Source organism: Schistocerca serialis, chromosome 5, assembly GCF_023864345.2.
Source record: "Schistocerca serialis cubense isolate TAMUIC-IGC-003099 chromosome 5, iqSchSeri2.2, whole genome shotgun sequence".
In the NCBI taxonomy this organism is placed as follows: domain Eukaryota; kingdom Metazoa; phylum Arthropoda; class Insecta; order Orthoptera; family Acrididae; genus Schistocerca; species Schistocerca serialis.
The window spans coordinates 460,213,778-460,232,128 of record NC_064642.1 but is presented as its reverse complement, the minus strand read 5'-3'; positions in this window follow the sequence as shown (position 1 = coordinate 460,232,128).

Sequence of the window (18,351 nt, the reverse complement as noted above, 5' to 3'; positions counted from 1 at the left end):
CTCACTATAATAAAAGAAAAGTAGACGAAGTAACTAGCTGAAGTCATTAGTAGTGTTGAATATTAGGGCTATCTGCAGTTATCATCATGACTACTGGGTTGTTCACGCTAGGTTATAAAGTAGCTGTATGACGATTTGGGAATAAACTTGTGTCATCAGTTAAGGTTTGTTTCCATCATAATCGTAAAGCATGGACAGAATAACTGCTTGTATGCCCACGTACGATGTGTCAATTGTTTTGATCCACGATGTACAGGAACTAGAAGAACGTTAATATATTCTGCTGTGAAGGCAGAGCGTCGAAATTTTTTTAAACAAGTTTTTGCGGGATATTACGCCTGTCTCTTTCAGTATCTGCTAGCTCAGTGTTTGCCATCATTCCTACGCTCTCAGCAGTCATATGTGCCATTTGGTTTTGGATACTGTCGATATTTCCTGCTTGTTTGACACAGTATAGCACAAACTTGAATAATATTATAAATTCTATATAGATTTTATCAGTATTTTCTCAGTTGTCTATTCCAGAGGTAAATACTGCTTTCCACTATCATAGCAGTTTAGCCGTGAGGCCCTTCACTTTGTCTACAACAGGTGTATGATATTTCTACTTCATATCACCACGTGATATTACGGTATTTATTTTATTCATTGTAGTCAACAATTCCCATAATTTTACGTATTGTGGAGTTCAAAACATTACATTTCTGTGTTCGAAGAGCTAGTAGCCAGTCACTGCTTTAGACTGATATCTTACCAGTAACTGACTTCATGTTACTATAATTGGCATCGGGCAACATGTTCTCACAAATAATGGCCTCGTGTGCAAAAAATCTTTGATAGATCTAATTGTGTCCACTAACTCGTTTGTATATAATACGAACAGTAATGCTTCTCTGGTGCACACTGTAAATCAATTCTTCACATGTGGATGAGTCTGGGCTCTGCTTGTAGAGAGGATTTAATCGAACTGCAAATCTTACCATCCGTCTCCCTGAATTTATTTATTAAGTGTCGACGTGATGACAAAAAGATGTTCGGGGCCCTAGAAACAATGATTTCGCATGATTATCTCTAACCACGGATTTGACGAAATTAAGAACACTTATTGGGTTTAGTACAATTAATGTTCTCAACATCCGTTCTACTAGTCTTGGACAAACCCATTTAATCCTGACAGGTCGCGTAAATTCCCCGCGAAGGAATACTTTCTACATCTGCATATACATGGTGCCCCTGGAGGAACGGTCATTGGAAGCAAAACACGTATAGTAAACACCGCCTCTAAAATGACTATCTCTAAGAGCTATGAGCACGTCTCCATTTAGATACTGTGAAACAAATCTCCTCTACTGAAAGTTCTTTGTTTTCCATATTTTTGGGTGGTGGCAGTAGTGGTGACAGTACGGACCAAAACAAGACAAAATTGTCCAGTAAAGATGGGCTGTTACGTGCGTGCCTTAAGAGCTACACTACGTGATCAAAAGTATCCGGACACCCCCAGAAACATACGTTTTTCATATTAACTGCATTTTGCTGCCACCTACTGCCAGGTACTCCATATCAGCGACCTCAGTAGTCATTAGACGTCGTGAGAGAGCAGAATGGGAAGCACCACGGAACTCACGATCTTCGAAAGTGGTCAGCTAATTGGTGTCACTTGTGTCACACGTCTGTACTCGAGATTTTCACACTCCTCAACAACCCCAGGTCCACTGTTTCCGATGTGGTGGTGAAATGTAAACTTGAAAGGACGCGTACAGCACATAAGCGTACAGGCCGACGTCGTGCGATTGCTGACAGAGACCGCCGGCAGTTGAAGCGGGTCGTAATGTGTAATAGGCAGACATATATCCAGACCATCACAGAGGAATTCCAAACTGCATTAGGATCGACTGCAAGTACTATAACAGTTTCCCGCCCGGTTAGCCGAGCGAACTAACTCACGGCTTTCCGGAGCGCCTGGTCCCCAACACGAATCCGCCCGGCGAACTTAGGTCGAGGTCCGGCGAGCCAGCTAGTCTGTGAATGTTTTTTAGGCGTTTTTCCATCTGCCTCGCGAATGCGGGCTGGTTCCCTTTATTCTGCCTCAGTTACACTATGTCGGTGATTGCTGCGCAAATAAGTTCTCCACGTACGCATACACCATCATTACTTTCCCACGCAAACATAGGGCTTACACTCGTCTAGTGTGAGACGTTCCCTGGTGGGGTCCACCGGGGAGGCAGAACCGCACAATAACCCTGGGTTGGATGTGGGGCGGCGGAGGTGTGACGTGGACTGCGGTAATCGTCGTGGGGTTGTGGACCACTGCGGCTGCGGCGGGACGGAGCCTCTTTATCGTTTCTAGGTCCCTGGTTAACATACAATACATACAATACTGTGACAGTTAGGCAGGAGTTGAGAAAAAATGGATTTCATGGTCTAGCGGCTACTCATAAGACACACAAGCCGGTAAATGCCAAACGACGCCTCGCTTAGTGTAAGGAGCGTAAACACTGGACGACTGAACAGTTGAAAAACGTTGTGTAGAGTTGACAAATCACGGTACACAATGTGGCGCTCCGACGGCAGGGTGTGGGTATGACGAATGCCCGGTGAACGTCATCTGCCTGCGTTTGTAGTGCCAACAGTAAAATTCGGAGGCGGTGGTGTTATGGTGTGGTCGTGTTTTTCATGGAGGGGGCTTGCATCCCTTGTTGTTTTGCGTGGTACTATCATAGCACAGGCCTCGATTGATGTTTCAAGTAACGTCTTGCTTTCAACTGTTGAAGATCAATTCGGGGATGCCGACTGCATCTTTCAACATGATCGAGCACCTATTCGTAATGAGCGTCCTGTGGCAGAGTGGTTATAAGATAATAACATCCCTGTAATGGACTTGCCTGACAAAGTCCTGACCTGAATCCTATAGAACAACTTTGGAATGATTTGGAACGTCAACTTCGTGCCACACCTCACCGATCGACATCGATACCTCTCCTCAGTGCAGCACTCCGTGAAGAATGGTCTTCGATTCCCCAAGGCATCTTCCAGCACCTGAATTAAGGTATGCCTACCACAGTGGAATCTGTCATCAAGGCTAAGGGTGGGCCAATACCATATTGAATCCCAGCATTACCGATGGAGGGCGCCACTAACTTGAAAGTCATTTTCAGCCAGGTATCCGGATACTTTTGATTACATAGTGTATGGGCACTTGTTCATCTTCACTTCTGTGGAACACACTTCTCTTCTACTGAACAAGTGTTCATAGTTCTTAAGGTAAGCACTTTAGAGCTCATGTTTACTATACTTTTTTTATTGGTTTGGTCCATGCCGCCTCCTCCCAAAATATGGAAAGCAAAGAATCTGCAGCAGCAGAGAGATATCTAAGACAAGGAAGTAGAAATAGCTCTAAAAGTATACCTTTTTAGAACCCATATTTACTAGACTTTTTCCTTCCAGTTGCGGTGTATCGACCATATTCGGTCTAAAAATATGTTATAGCTGAAGCGAGTTGCAACAGAGCCAGCCATAGGCAGGTAAGAGTGTTTGTGCGTCGCGAAGCAAAACACGGTCGACAGGCATTGCGAAGCAGAGCTAGCTGGGTGCGCCAACAGCTGATGCTGCAATGCGCTAGTGGAAGGACGGAAGCCTTTCCTCACTTGACACCTCGCAAGTGTCCAGAGTACTTGCCTTAAGCCCTAAACGAGCATAGGTTGGAAGTATAAGTACTCAGCAATTCGTCTACAAAAATCACTAGTGAAAAAGCCTTTCCTGACCGAGAAAAGGAAGAAATTTTTGTGAATGTACATTTGGAGCTCTGAATTATATGGTAGTGATAAATGCACTGTGTAAAATCCGGAAAAGAAGAGAATCGAAGCCTTTGAGATAGGGTGCTACAGACGAATGTTGAAAATTAGGTGGGCTGATAAGTAAGGAATGAGGAGGTTCTTGGGAATTTGGAAATTTGTGGTAAATTTTATGGTACCAAACTGCTGAGGTCATCGGTCCCTAGACTTACACACTACTTAAACTAACTTAAACTATGTGGAAAAGACTGACAAGGAGAAGGGACAGGATGATTGTCAGCAAAATCAAAAGGGGTACGATTAGTCTCGGCCAAACAAGAAGCAAAACAAGCTGAAGCTAAGGGAAAAGAAACGATAATAAATCACAATAAAGCTTATAATTTATAAAATCAAACATGTTAAAACTACCAGTTAAAATAGGACATCTGTTAAGACATCCGGGATTGACTCCCTTGGTAGCAGAGGAAACTGTGGAGGGCAAAAACTGTATCAAAAGACAGAGATTGGAATACACCCGGCACATAACTGAGGACATAGTTTGCACGTACTACTCTGAAATGAAGAGGTTGACACAGGAGAGGCTGATGACAGAAGACTGATGTCAGAGTTGTGCCAGCTGTCACTTCGCTCCAATCAAAGGATCGAATGTGAAGTTCATTAATGTGTCTGACCCACTGCCTTACGAGTTAAACTGATGTGTTTTTGTTGAGCGATGTTGTCGCTAATGTTTACCCGAAGTCATTCGCCATGAGTTCTTGGCGCTCACTATTACGAAGATATCAGCAATTTTCCTTCTGCCGTGACTGTTTGACGAGTTTATTACAGTATGGAACTGGTTCGTAAAAGCTCTTGGTCTGTTTGTTACATTCGAAACGAAGGTGATGTGCCCCTGTTTGGCTGCTTTAAACCATTACATTCTGCTGCCTGTCTCGCCAGAAACTTCGATGTTGTGTCTCGGTGGCGAAATGTTTTAATTGCTTCTGCTTCGTGTCGACAATGCCATAATGTAGTGAGATAGCTGCGCTCTGGGACTTTGAAACTTTTGCCGATTCTACTGCCTTGTACAACGTTGGCATGCAACAGTACGCAGTGGTGGACAAGGTTTGCATGCAACAATACGCAGAGGTCGATAGCGAATTAAGAGGAACAGAAGGGAAAAGTGTTGCAGGATATTATTGGCCCAGGGGCACATGTGTCGGTCGCCAGTAATGATCTGGTGAAACACAAGCAATGAGACCCACCACAGTACAGATTGCTTGGGATGTAGGATAATGTGGTCACACCATTAGGATCAGTGGTCATAGACTTTTGCCCGAACATGGTTCACTTTAAAAAATCTGTAGAGATTGTGCCACGCATAAATGAGAGCTGTGACATGATTCTAGGATGAGACTTCTTATATCAAAATTGCGCCTTAATCGATCTTCGGCAACATAGGGTGGGACTTGACGGAAAAATGTTTCAGTTAGGTAAAACCACAGCCAGTTTAGTGATGTTGCAAGGGGAATTCTGTCACCAAAGACGAACCGATTAAACCGCGAACACATTAAGACTTGATTTGCACGACTGTGTATCTAAAGATACTGGGAAATCACTTCGGGTCAATGTTCAATCTAGCATTCTGGTAAGAATTTTGTGTTTGTGGAACCGTCAGAAGAGGAATGAGGTATTGGATCAGGCATGTTGCTTAGTTGAAAGAAGTATTGTGCGTACACAAGAAATAAAGGGTGAAAATAAGGTATCTGATTCTAAAGATAATTTAAGGGCATAGGACATACGATTTACAAAGGGTTTGTTAATCGCTTATATGGATATCCTGCAGGAAGAAGAATGGGACACGAGGGGTGTCAGCCAGGTTCAATCGCCGAACACCATTGAAACTGCGTTACGAGGAATAGTGAAGTACGTAGAGGGAAGCAGTATGGAATGAATAGAAAAATTACTTTTGGAGTTAAAGGATTTTTTTTTTCTAACAGAGACATTACCAGCTACTCATATTACGCAGCACTGCATACCAACTGGAAATTAGTCACGAATCTGCCGCATACCATACATAATACCTAGGTACTTGCAGCCAACTTTGGAGGAATTTATCGATCAACAGCTGAAAGATGGAGTAACTGAAGTAAGTAATAGTTCATGCGGGCAGGAATAGTCATCGTGCCATAAAAATCAACGGATGGATCATGAAAATACGGGTTTTGTTGTGATTACAGACATTTAAATGCGAAAACCATGACGGACGCCTACTCTTTGCCGCATATTAGAGGAACTTTGGATCATTTTGGGCATTTCAAATATTTTTCTACAATGGATTTGAAGAGTGCTTCTCACCAGATAGAAGCTATAACACAAGACCGAAGCAAAACAGTGTTTCTGGCAGCCTAGAGACAATACTAATTCAGAAGAACACCATTCGGATTACAAAATGCTCCTGCAATGTTACAGAGATAGTTGGACGGAGTGCTTAGTGAATCTCGATGACATAATCGTCTATAGGAGTGATATGGAACAGCGTATGACAGCGAATAAGGCAAGTATTCCTTAGGATAAAAGCAGGCAAGGTAAGATAGAGGGCAGAAAAATGTAAGTTGTTGTGGAAGAGGCAGCATACCCACGTCATATGATGAGGTGGGGTTAAGACAGACCTAAGAGTAATTAGGGCTGTAGATGAATGTTCTGTACCAGAATCTGAAAAGGAGTTGCAATCATTCTTAGGAGTCGCGAGTTATTACCGCCGGAGTCTGGTATTTGTATTTCTGTATTTTAAAATAGAATTTGTTGTATCACATGACGCATCAAACCATGCACCTTACTGTGTGTTGTTACAAGAGGTAGAAGGCGTAGAACATCTGGAAGCTTACGCATCAAGATAATTAAATTCTGCAGGAAGAAATTATTCCACAATGGAGAAAGAGATGTTAAGCCTTATTTATGGAAGCACAAATTTCAAATGTTATCTATACGGTAAAAAGTACAAAGTGATAACACATCATGCAGGATTAAAATGGTTGTGGGTAAAGGATCCTTGTAGTAGGATGACATGATGGGCAGTAAGGCTAAGTGAATTTGATTCTGAAGTCACGCATAAACCTGGGAAGAAGCATGGAAATGCAGATGGCGTAAGTAGAAAAGTAGCAGTAATACATGTTCAGGGTAACGAGCGTAAGGAATGGCAAACTGCAGAGAGAGCTGATAGCAAACGTAAGCAGTATTTTAAACAGTCACAGTTTTGTAAGCAGGATGGGTTGCTATGCAGAGAAATCAAGTTAGGACAGCAGGTAGTGGTACCAGCGAAGCTAAGGAATAGAGTGCTATAACAGGCTCATGATCACATATTAGCGGGTAATGGAGGTTGTAGTTTACCAGCAGAAGATCCGGAGAAACAGTCGAATAAGAGTGCCACTCCAGAGGTTAACTGAAGCATTAGAATTCCTGCGAATTGAGGTTTTTGGCCCAGTCTATAAAACATCTACCGAGAACAAGTACATACAATCATAGATCATTTTTGAAGATATGTAGTAATGGTCGAGATGCGAAACCAGCAGGCTGCAACAGTGGAACAAGTACTTGTGTAGAATTGGATACTGAGGTTTGAAATGCCCGAAACAATAGTAAGAGATCAGACGTATTCAAGGAACTGTGTAAGTTATTGAATGTGAAGAAGTTAAGGAAGACTCATCTCCATCAACAAGCCGATGGAACTGAAAGAGTGCATAGGGCAATCGGGAAGATGTTTGGATACTACGTTGACTCACATCACGTCCACTGGGATGTGTATTTGAGGTACGTCATCCGTGCCTACAACTAACTGGGATGTCTATTTGACGTACGTTGTCTGCACCTTCAACTTAAAACAACATACGAAAACAGGATTATCACCAAATGGAGTAATATATGGTCGTTATCGTTCAAAATTTTCGTGGATTCCTAAGGGACCATCTGAGATCATCGCTCCCCAGACTTACACACTACTTAAACTTACACTAACTTATGCTAAGAACAATATACACACACACCCATGTCCGAGGGAGGACTCGAACCTCCGGCGGGAGGGACCGCGCAGTCCATGACATGGCGCTTCTAAACGCGCGGCCACTCCGCGCGGCCTATGCTCGTAAATTGCCATCACCGTCAGACACACTGTAAATGAGGAAAGGGAAGTCTGGAGAATCTCTTAAAGAACTTGCCAAAGTGGTTAGGGAAACTGGAAATAGAGTACGGATGGCAAATACATGAGCACTGGAGAAACAGGAAAAAGCAGATGACCATGCAGCAAGAATGCCATAGTATAAGGTTAGTCAGTGAGTGATGCTATCAACTTCGTGTACGCTGAAGGGAAAGACAAAGAAGTTTAAAAAAGTATCGGGAGCCATACCAAGTGGTAGAGAGTATGTCGCCAGTAAATGTAACGATTCAACTGCCAACAAGAACGACAATATCGGAAGATAAAAACAAGAGGTTGTGAATGGAACGTTAACGAGGAACCAGTATGGATTAAGGCCTAGAAGATAGTTGTTCAATATTTTCTTAGTTAATTAGTATAAGCAGCTCAGGAGCGGCAAGGAATTTAAGAGGGAGGAAGGTAATAGGTATTCCTTTCCTTAGTGAAGTGCGGAGAAGGTGAGATGACGCGGTTCATAGCGGGACTACTAACCTCCGTCGGGGTGAAAGCGTTACGGAACGAGCACCTGGAAGGGGGAGTGCCGTTCGCCAACCAGAAAGAGGTAGCGATCACCAACCGTCGCTGGGTGGTACAGGTGGTATTCAACACATGGGAGGTGGACAACGAGGTGAGAAGATAGGAAGAAGCATTCGACAAATTTCGTCAGGGAAGGCGCGGGGTACTCAAAGGAAGTGCTAGGATGTGTGAGACAGTAATGGCGGTTACTCCACATACGTGAAGCAAGAGGGGTTGAGTCGACACTGGGGGTCAGCTTATGAAAACAATATGGCACTGCTGAAGAGTGAACGACACCGTAGAAGAGGTTAAGTAGTGGGCAAAAGAGGACAAGGCCGTGAGTGATTGGTACACTACCCAGACTGCAAGTTTAGAGAAGGCCGATTGAATAACACACGACTACTACTATGCAGCAGGTTATAAGAAGTCAGCTAGGAGTAAACTTTCTGTAGCCAGAGCAATATGCAGAGGCTCTAAGCAAAGTACAGAAGGAACTACCGCCAGATTTGGGATTGGTTTTAGAATCCAAGCACAGAAACTTACATCTACATCTACATCTACATCTATACTCCGCGAGCTACCTTACGGTGTGTGGCGGAGGGTACTTATTGTACCACTATCTGATCCCCCCTTCCCTGTTCCATTCACGAATTGTGCGTGGGAAGAACGACTGCTTGTAAGTCTCCGTATTTGCTCTAATTTCTCGGATCTTTTCGTTGTGATCATTACGCGAGATATATGTGGGCGGTAGTAATATGTTGCCCATCTCTTCCCGGAATGTGCTCTCTCGTAATTTCGATAATAAACCTCTCCGTATTGCGTAACGCCTTTCTTGAAGTGTCCGCCACTGGAGCTTGTTCAGCATCTCCGTAACGCTCTCGCGCTGACTAAATGTCCCCATGACGAATCGCGCTGCTTTTCGCTGGATCATGTCTATCTCTTCTATTAATCCAACCTGGTAAGGGTCCCATACTGATGAGCAATACTCAAGAATCGGACGAACAAGCGTTTTGTAAGCTACTTCTTTCGTCGATGAGTCACATTTTCTTAGAATTCTTCCTATGAATCTCAACCCGGCGCCTGCTTTTCCCACTATTTGTTTTATGTGATCATTCCACTTCAGATCGCTCCGGATAGTAACTCCTAAGTATTTTACGGTCGTTACCGCTTCCAATGATTTACCACCTATGGCATAATCGTACTGGAATGGATTTCTGCCCCTATGTATGCGCATTATATTACATTTATCTACGTTTAGGGAAAGCTGCCAGCTGTCGCACCATGCATTAATCCTCTGCAGGTCCTCCTGGAGTACGTACGAGTCTTCTGATGTTGCTACTTTCTTGTAGACAACCGTGTCATCTGCAAATAGCCTCACGGAGCTACCGATGTTGTCAACTAAGTCATTTATGTATATTGTAAACAATAAAGGTCCTATCACGCTTCCCTGCGGTACTCCCGAAATTACCTCTACATCTGCAGATTTTGAACCGTTAAGAATGACATGTTGTGTTCTTTCTTCTAGGAAATCCTGAATCCAATCACAAACCTGGTCCGATATTCCGTAAGCTCGTATTTTTTTCACTAAACGTAAGTGCGGAACCGTATCAAATGCCTTCCTGAAGTCCAGGAATACGGCATCAATCTGCTCGCCAGTGTCTACGGCACTGTGAATTTCTTGGGCAAATAGGGCGAGCTGAGTTTCACATGATCTCTGTTTGCGGAATCCATGTTGGTTATGATGAAGGAGATTTGTATTATCTAAGAACGTCATAATACGAGAACACAAAACATGTTCCATTATTCTACAACAGATTGACGTAAGCGAAATAGGCCTATAATTATTCGCATCTGATTTATGACCCTTCTTGAAAATGGGAACGACCTGCGCTTTCTTCCAGTCGCTAGGTACTTTACGTTCTTCCAGCGATCTACGATAAATTGCTGATAGAAAGGGGGCAAGTTCTTTAGCATAATCACTGTAGAATCTTAAGGGTATCTCGTCTGGTCCGGATGCTTTTCCGCTACTAAGTGATAGCAGTTGTTTTTCAATTCCGATATCGTTTATTTCAATATTTTCCATTTTGGCGTCCGTGCGACGGCTGAAGTCAGGGACCGTGTTACGATTTTCCGCAGTGAAACAGTTTCGGAACACTGAATTCAGTGTTTCAAGGTAGCCACAGCATCAGTGAGAACTGTTCGAGCGAAAGTTTACATTTCCCTTTCTATACCAGCAGCAGCGAAACAAGCGTATTACGAGTGCTACATAGTCCATGCGTATCCTGTCGAATGGGAGATATTGAAGAATTCTCTAAGAACAAAAATGCAGCGACTATTATTAACTGCAAAAGACAAGGGAAGATACGTGGAAATGGAGGAAGCAAAGTTACAAAAATGCTACTGAGGGAACCACAGTCTGTCCGAATATGGTAATAAGAGATAGGCAAGATTCCTATACAGTGAAATTGCTAATCCGAAAAAGGAGGTAAGAGAATGCAATAAACAAGTTGTAATCTACCTCCTCCTTTCTTTTGGCAGCTATTGTCCACATTAGCCTTTTATGAAGATTTGAGAGGAACAAAGATTACAATAAACTTTCTAGTTTACTTATATTTTCAAGTATAGCTGACTTCAGTTCTTCTCGTCTAGGGATGTGATACTTGAATCTAAAATTCTCACATTTTAGGTCCTCGTGGTTGAATTGATCTAAATAAATTTGAGGGTTGTTGAAAAATTCTTGTTGTTACGTTAATATATTTCGTCACATTTTAGTATATCATACAGACTTTTGACTTTTCACATTAACAACGCCGAAATTACATTGCTTCCACAAAATACAAGAATACGTCCGCTTACATCAGAAACATGCTTACTATCATCTCACTCAGCAGAAATAATAACGTTTCAAAGAGTATACAATTTTTCTTCACAAATGAATTAGTTTCGATTATTATTTCATAAATGAATCCAGAAATAAACATAATAAACAGTGCTAGATTGCATATTTAATAACAGTAATTTTAAGTGTGCCAAATAATTCGTAATTTCAAATGGTTTTTTTAAAATTATTTTAATTGTATATTCAGAACTAGTACCAATTGATCATAACATCCAAAACAAAGTAAATTTTAACTTGAAATACAACATACTGTGTATAAAATTACATGAAAGTTTTCGGAAAAGCAGCTGAGATAATACTGACCTGTCCAAAATTCGAAAAATGATACTGATATCTACAACTACTGTTCAGGAAAAGTAATGCTAGAGGAGGAGGTCTCGTTACAAAGTGATCGAGCCGGAATTGTACTTTCAGCAGGTCGAGGCACATTGGTTGTACCTACCTTTGACAAGATGGTAGCAGAGGCTAGTTGTTTGGAGCAGGGGGAGCTTACGGCTACAAAGAGGCTAGAGTGAAACGGAAGTGGTTTGTTATTAAATGGAACAACGTGTGAGATGTAGGGGCTTAATTTCCATCTAACCACCGCGATTTCAGGGATAATTCACCTGAATATTTCGAAGCCTCGTTTATAATGGCCAGAGGAGCCGATAGAAGTGTAACCTGCCGCAAATCTAACCAGCTTAAATCAAACTCTACAGTCGAACTTAAGGCAGTCTCTCAATACGCTTCTGAACCAGCAGGTGTGATTAATGTCCCTGGAAACCTTAGTACAGAGTGTAAATTTATATCGGGAAAATCAGCACTGACTGTTGTCATACAAACCAGCACAGTGACACTTGAGTGTAGTTCTTGTTTTTGGTACCTGCGTAGACTGTCGTTAGCACCACAATAAGAACAGCTGCATTTGGAGTGGTGCTGTGACCGGGGGACTGTTAATGAGTGGCGTTTCATTGTGCTCAGTGATGAACCGTAGTTCCATGCTACCCGAGATGACTATCGTCGGCGTGTATGGCGACTATCTGGGGAGGCGTACCATTCTTACAAGGTTTTGTAGAGGCAGAGCAGCGTTATTCCTGGTGTTATGATGCGGGGTGCTATTGGGTATGACTTCAGGTCACGTCTGGTAGCGACGAGGGATCTCTGAAGGCACAGTGGTATGCTTGTGCCATCCTGCGTCCTCATGCGTTACCTCTCATACCGTAGTACTCCTGTAATTTGCAAAGAGCCCCAGATCTGACAGTAACAGAACATGTATTGGACCATCTGTACGTAACATGTGTCGCAGTGCCGGTATCCGGAATATCGAGGACCATTTACAGCAGCCGTGATCAATTTTGCCTCAAGAGAGGATGTAACAGCATATGACACATTTCTAACAGAATCAGCGCATGCCTCCAGGTCAGAAGGGAGTGCGACGTCACGCTAATACTTGGGCTCATAGTGCAAAATTCTTCGTAAATTCTGCACTCACTGTCATTGCATCAGATACTCTCTCAACCCTTCAAGTTTCATTCTGTTTTCTTCCCCCCCTTGTGGGTGCCTCACTTTCTTTTTCAGGCAGTGTACTCATAACCACCAGAGTCTTCATTGGAGAAACATTTGCAAATTGGGAATGGATTCGTCTCGTTGATGCTGACAGTTTGCAGTATTCAGAATTTTTTTGCAGATTATTAGATGAAGTGAAACTGGAATCACGCTCAAATCGATACTTTGGGTCCACAATGGACATAAGTGGACGTCCGGAAAGTTCCGGGTTACTCGTCCGAGTCTGCTACCTCCTGGCCATCTGACCCTGACACTAGACTAAATGCTACTGCCTGTTTCAGTGACGTACCTTTTCTGAGCACTCCAACTTGAAAGACACCTACTGCCCTGCGCCTTGACTCAGCATCAGATTGCACAGACTGGAACTTATCTTTCAGACGCTGGTTCAGTGCAGCTATTCTGTTGTCCGTTTTGTAGATGGTCGCAAAACAAGATCTTTTCCAGTAAAAGACACTAGCTTTCTCCTTAGGGGAAAAATGAGCTTTTTCAGTTGTAACTTCTGTACAGGACAATGGTACCAATTTTTATACTGTTGACAGCCTTGGATGTATCACGAAAATTTCTTAGTATTTTGGGAGAACTCCTGCAATAGGATTTTAATCGCTCGCAATAGAAGGCATCGCACGATTACCTTCTAGTAACCAAACGGGTTAAAATTGCTCAAAACTGGATAAAATGTTTTCATTTAAATGAAACATATGCTTATTGTGAGAGATTATGGGTCAGCGACAACATCTGCAAGCCGATTATTTGCGCACCTTTTCCTAGAAGTGTTAAAGTTTTCTCGCGAAAGAAGCTGGATGTCTTCTATCAAGAGTCTTAATTTAGCGCTGTTTGATAAAACTCTCTTTTTATCACCATCCTTTTATTCTTTAAGGAGTTTTGGAAACGATGAAACCACAGGCAGAAAAAGCTGGCTGACTGGAGACATTATTCCGTTTCGTCGCTCGCTGGAATGGGCGGCAATGTTTGCTTCATTTAGCCGGGAGGTATTCTACACTGTAATGTTCCCGTTGTAATGCTGCGACGTTTGTTCGCATCCTGTAAACAGCCTATTCACTTCGATTTTTCGCAGTTCCACGGTGACATCACAGCTGTTGCAAATAGCTGCGTGCAGAAATAAATATTTCCAAATACTTGAGTTGCAGCCGACATTTCAACAAGCCGACGTCATGACACACGGAAAACTACGTCGTTATGCGCACCCCGCATCCCAAACCGGCAGCGTTCATGCTAAAATGGGACGCTTGCTGTGTCACTATTTCCTCTCAGCACCAAACGGTACAGGAACGTACTGTCATCTTCATGAGTTTGTTCGTATGCGCAGCACGCCAGTGACATGTGGTTTCAGCAATGCAGTATGAGTTTATCGAGTATCGGACCATATTAATGTTCGGATTCAGGGCTTCCTCCCAGCCAGAATTCGACACATTGTTCTTAGCGAAACAAAATCGACAAATGTAAAGGTAATTTATGGAGCATTCAAAAGATGTTGAACAGGAGAATTACTGATTACCATTTACATTAATGGTCTAGTGCCGGAATGGCGAAAGATAATTTCAGCATGGCATTAAATGAGGAATTGAGGTGAGTATAACTAATAGAATGAATTCATTCGTTCGTCTGCACTTGAAGTTAGAGTACCAACGGACTACAGATGCCGATGTGTCATAGAAGTAGTAGATGACAGATCTTCGCTCATGTTGACTCGCAGTTCGTCACGATGTACTCAAATTCATTCGTAATAATTCACCGTGATCGACTATTAGATCGTATGGGTTGGCACCTGTTCCAACAACGACGACTTTCAGCCTCTGTCAACAAGCGTCGTGCTGCAAAAGTGTCGCGGCGAAACAATTTTCCTGCTGTTTGTTTTTGTTTGTTGCGCGCTTACGTTGTGTGCTGCACCTGAACACAGTTAATTCCATTTTTAACTTGTAACTTGTAACTATTATTAAACATGACAATGAAGCAAAACGTGTTAGATAAGTGTATTAGAGAGTTTTAAACTTGGTGGACTGAGAAATATGGCATGATTGATAAAGACTAGAAAGCGGTATGTTTTAAATGTTTAGATAGTGATACGGAAAACATCGCCTTTAAAACGGTACAATGAAGCAAATCACGAATCTCTTTGTCGAAAAAGCGAACGAGAACAAAAGGAATTTATTGCATCCACTATTACAGAAAGGAATAGACAGTGGACGTCTATGACTGTATAGGTTAGCAACGATTCTCATACCTGTCCCGTAAGTTTCTTGGTTGCATATGTCATTGCCCGGCATGTAAACGTTATGGCAACGGGGAGTTTTTGAAGGAGATTAGATTCAGTTTTTGCTGCATAGACTCAAAAATAAGATGAGTCTCGTGGGTGTGGAACATGTCACAAAGTATAACATAAAAAAATAGAAAGTTTGAATACACCAGTCACTTTCCTGATCCTTTGTAAGGAGACTGTCAAGATATATGGACACATTACAGTAAACTGGAACTGTAAATATTTACGCAATTAACACACTGTTAGAATGAAACATAGCTATGCACTTGCAAAAACAAAACAAAAAAACACAAAAAATGGCATTCCGGTAAGTTCGGCCGCCAAGTGCAACTCTTATTTCATTCGACGCCACATTGGGCGACTTGCGCGCCGGTGATGAGGATGAAATGACGGTGAGGACAACACGACATCCAGTCTCCGAGCGGAGAAAATCTCCAACCCCGCCGGGAATCGAATCCAGACCAGCTTCCTTAGGAGGCGAGCATATTAACACCCATCTAAGTAGGCGTACTATGCACTTGCTACAAATTTATCACACACGAAATACTTGATATTGACTGTTGTGACCAGGAGATGTCGAAACTGAAATCTAACAGATATTTTAAGTTAAGGTGGACTAGGAGTCCCTGTTACGATATACTTCTACAGTCTTCCAAACTCTGCTAAAACTGTGCTTCATTTGAAACCAAATTTTTAATGATTGTTGACAATTTATTGAACACATAAGTTCCTGAGTACTGGGCCGGTTTTTGGAACAAGGTAAGTGATTTTTAGGTTTTTACGTAGGTTGTTCTTATTCCCAGTATCGATACTACGTATTGAGCTATTGATTGGAAACAGAGACAAATTATTTGCAACAAATTTCATTGAGGAATAAATATGCTTAGAAGCAGTTGTTATAAAACCCAGTTTCTTGAACATATTTCTAAATTATGTTCTTGAATGTACATCACAAATGAGTCTTATTACATGGTTTTTCACTCTAAAATCTTTTTCTCGGTCTGACGAATTATGCCAAAATATGATCCCCTATGATACATTAGAATGAAAGGAAGCAGTGTATGTAAGTTCATTTATATTTATACCTCCTTCTTCTAACATCATTCGCATTGCAAATACAGACTTGTTCAGGCACTTCGGCAATTCTGTGGTATTCCCTTCCAAACTTAACATATCATCCAGTTGTAAAACCAGAAATTTAACACTGTCAACCTCTTCTGTCTGCATGTCTTCAAATGTTATAAAAAAGGTAGAAAGAAATTTCTTACAGGTGCTGAATTGCATATAGTGGGTCTTTTCAAAGTTTAAGGGGGGGTAGGACGTCAAACGGGCCGACTTGGAGCAAGAGAGGCATCACAGGACATTTTAATTCCCAGTGTCTATATTTTTACAAATAAATTCATAAAATTTTGTCAGCATCACCAGGAAGGATTCACGATTCACACTCTTTGCAGTGGAAGTGCGAAAACATAAAAAATAATTTTTTTTACGTGTGAAATTTCATCATTTCTTCACTTATTATTGGCTGCATTTGTTGCTATAGGTACACTTTTCTTCATAAGTTACAGAGATTCTTCGATGAATTTTGCGCAGCATACATACCATACTTACAGGTGTATGAAACTCTAGACTTTATTTAATTTATGAAAAAACAAATGATCTATTGTATTTTAAACTTCATGTTTAGAAAAAACACAAATTTTGAAGTTAATTACCTCAACTTTTACCACAGTTTTTAATAGATTTGGAAAATTGTAGAGTTTCATACACCTTTAAGTATGGTTTGTATGCTGTGCAAAATCTCTCTTACTTATGAAGAAAAGTGCACCTATAGCAACAAATGCTGCCATCAGTAAGTGAAAAAAATGATGAAATTTTACATGTAAAAAAATTACTTAGTTATGTTTCTGAACTTCCACTCTTATGAGTGAGAATTCTGAATCTTTCCTTGTCATGCTGACAAAGTTTTATGAATTTATTTGTAAAAGTACAGACAGTGGAAATTAAAATGTCCTGTGGCGCCTCTCCTGCCCCAAGTCGGCCTGTTTGACGTTCTAACCCCCTTAATGACAGTTAATTAGCTTTCAACCAGTGAAAATTTGATTGGCAATCATTTCTGAATATGTACTCTACAGCAATTTTTATATCATCTGCAAACAAAACAGACTTAACACCTGGCAATGTAATTGACGAGAGGTTATTAATGTAGACAAGAAAAAGCAAAGGACCCAAGATGGAACCTTGAAGAACACCAAATGTAATTAATTCCCAATCAGATGAAGACTGATTGCTTACTCCACATGTCCGCTAGGCAAGACTCGATCCATTTTGCAGTGCTGCCGATGACACCAGAATATTCTAATTTTCTTAAGAGAATGCCATGATTCACTCAGTCAAAGACTTTTGATAGGTCACAGAAAATGCCAGTAGTCTCTAATTTGTTATCAAATGAGTTAAACACATTCTCACTTTATGTGTAAATAGCGTTTTCTGTATTGGACCCCTTAAGGAAGGATATAAAATGTAGACTGGCAATGGCAAGGAAAGCGTTTGTGAAGAAGAGAAATTTGTTAACATCGAGTGTAGATTTAAGTGTCAGGAAGTCGTTTCTGAAAGTATTTGTATGGAGTGTAGCCATGTATGGAAGTGAAACATGGACTATAAATAGTTTGGACAAGAAGAGAATAGAAGCTTTCGAAATGTGGTGCTACAGAAGAATGCTGAAGATTACATGGGTAGATCACATAACTAATGAGGAAGTATTGAATAGGATTGGGGAGAAGAGAAGTTTGTGGCACAACTTGACCAGAAGAAGGGATCGGTTGGTAGGACATGTTCTGAGGCATCAAGGGATCACCAATTTAGTATTGGAGGGCAGTGTGGAGGGTAAAAATCGTAGAGGGAGACCAAGAGATGAATACACTAAGCAGATTCAGAAGGATGTAGGTTGCAGTAGGTACTGGGAGATGAAGAAGCTTGCACAGGATAGAGTAGCATGGAGAGCTGCATCAAACCAGTCTCAGAACTGAAGACCACAACAACAACAACAAGGAACCTAAACTGTGACTTGCACAATATATTAGTTGCAGTCAGATGCTTAAGAAGATGCTGGAACACAACCTTTTCAAATACTTTTGACAAAGTCAGCAAAAGTGAA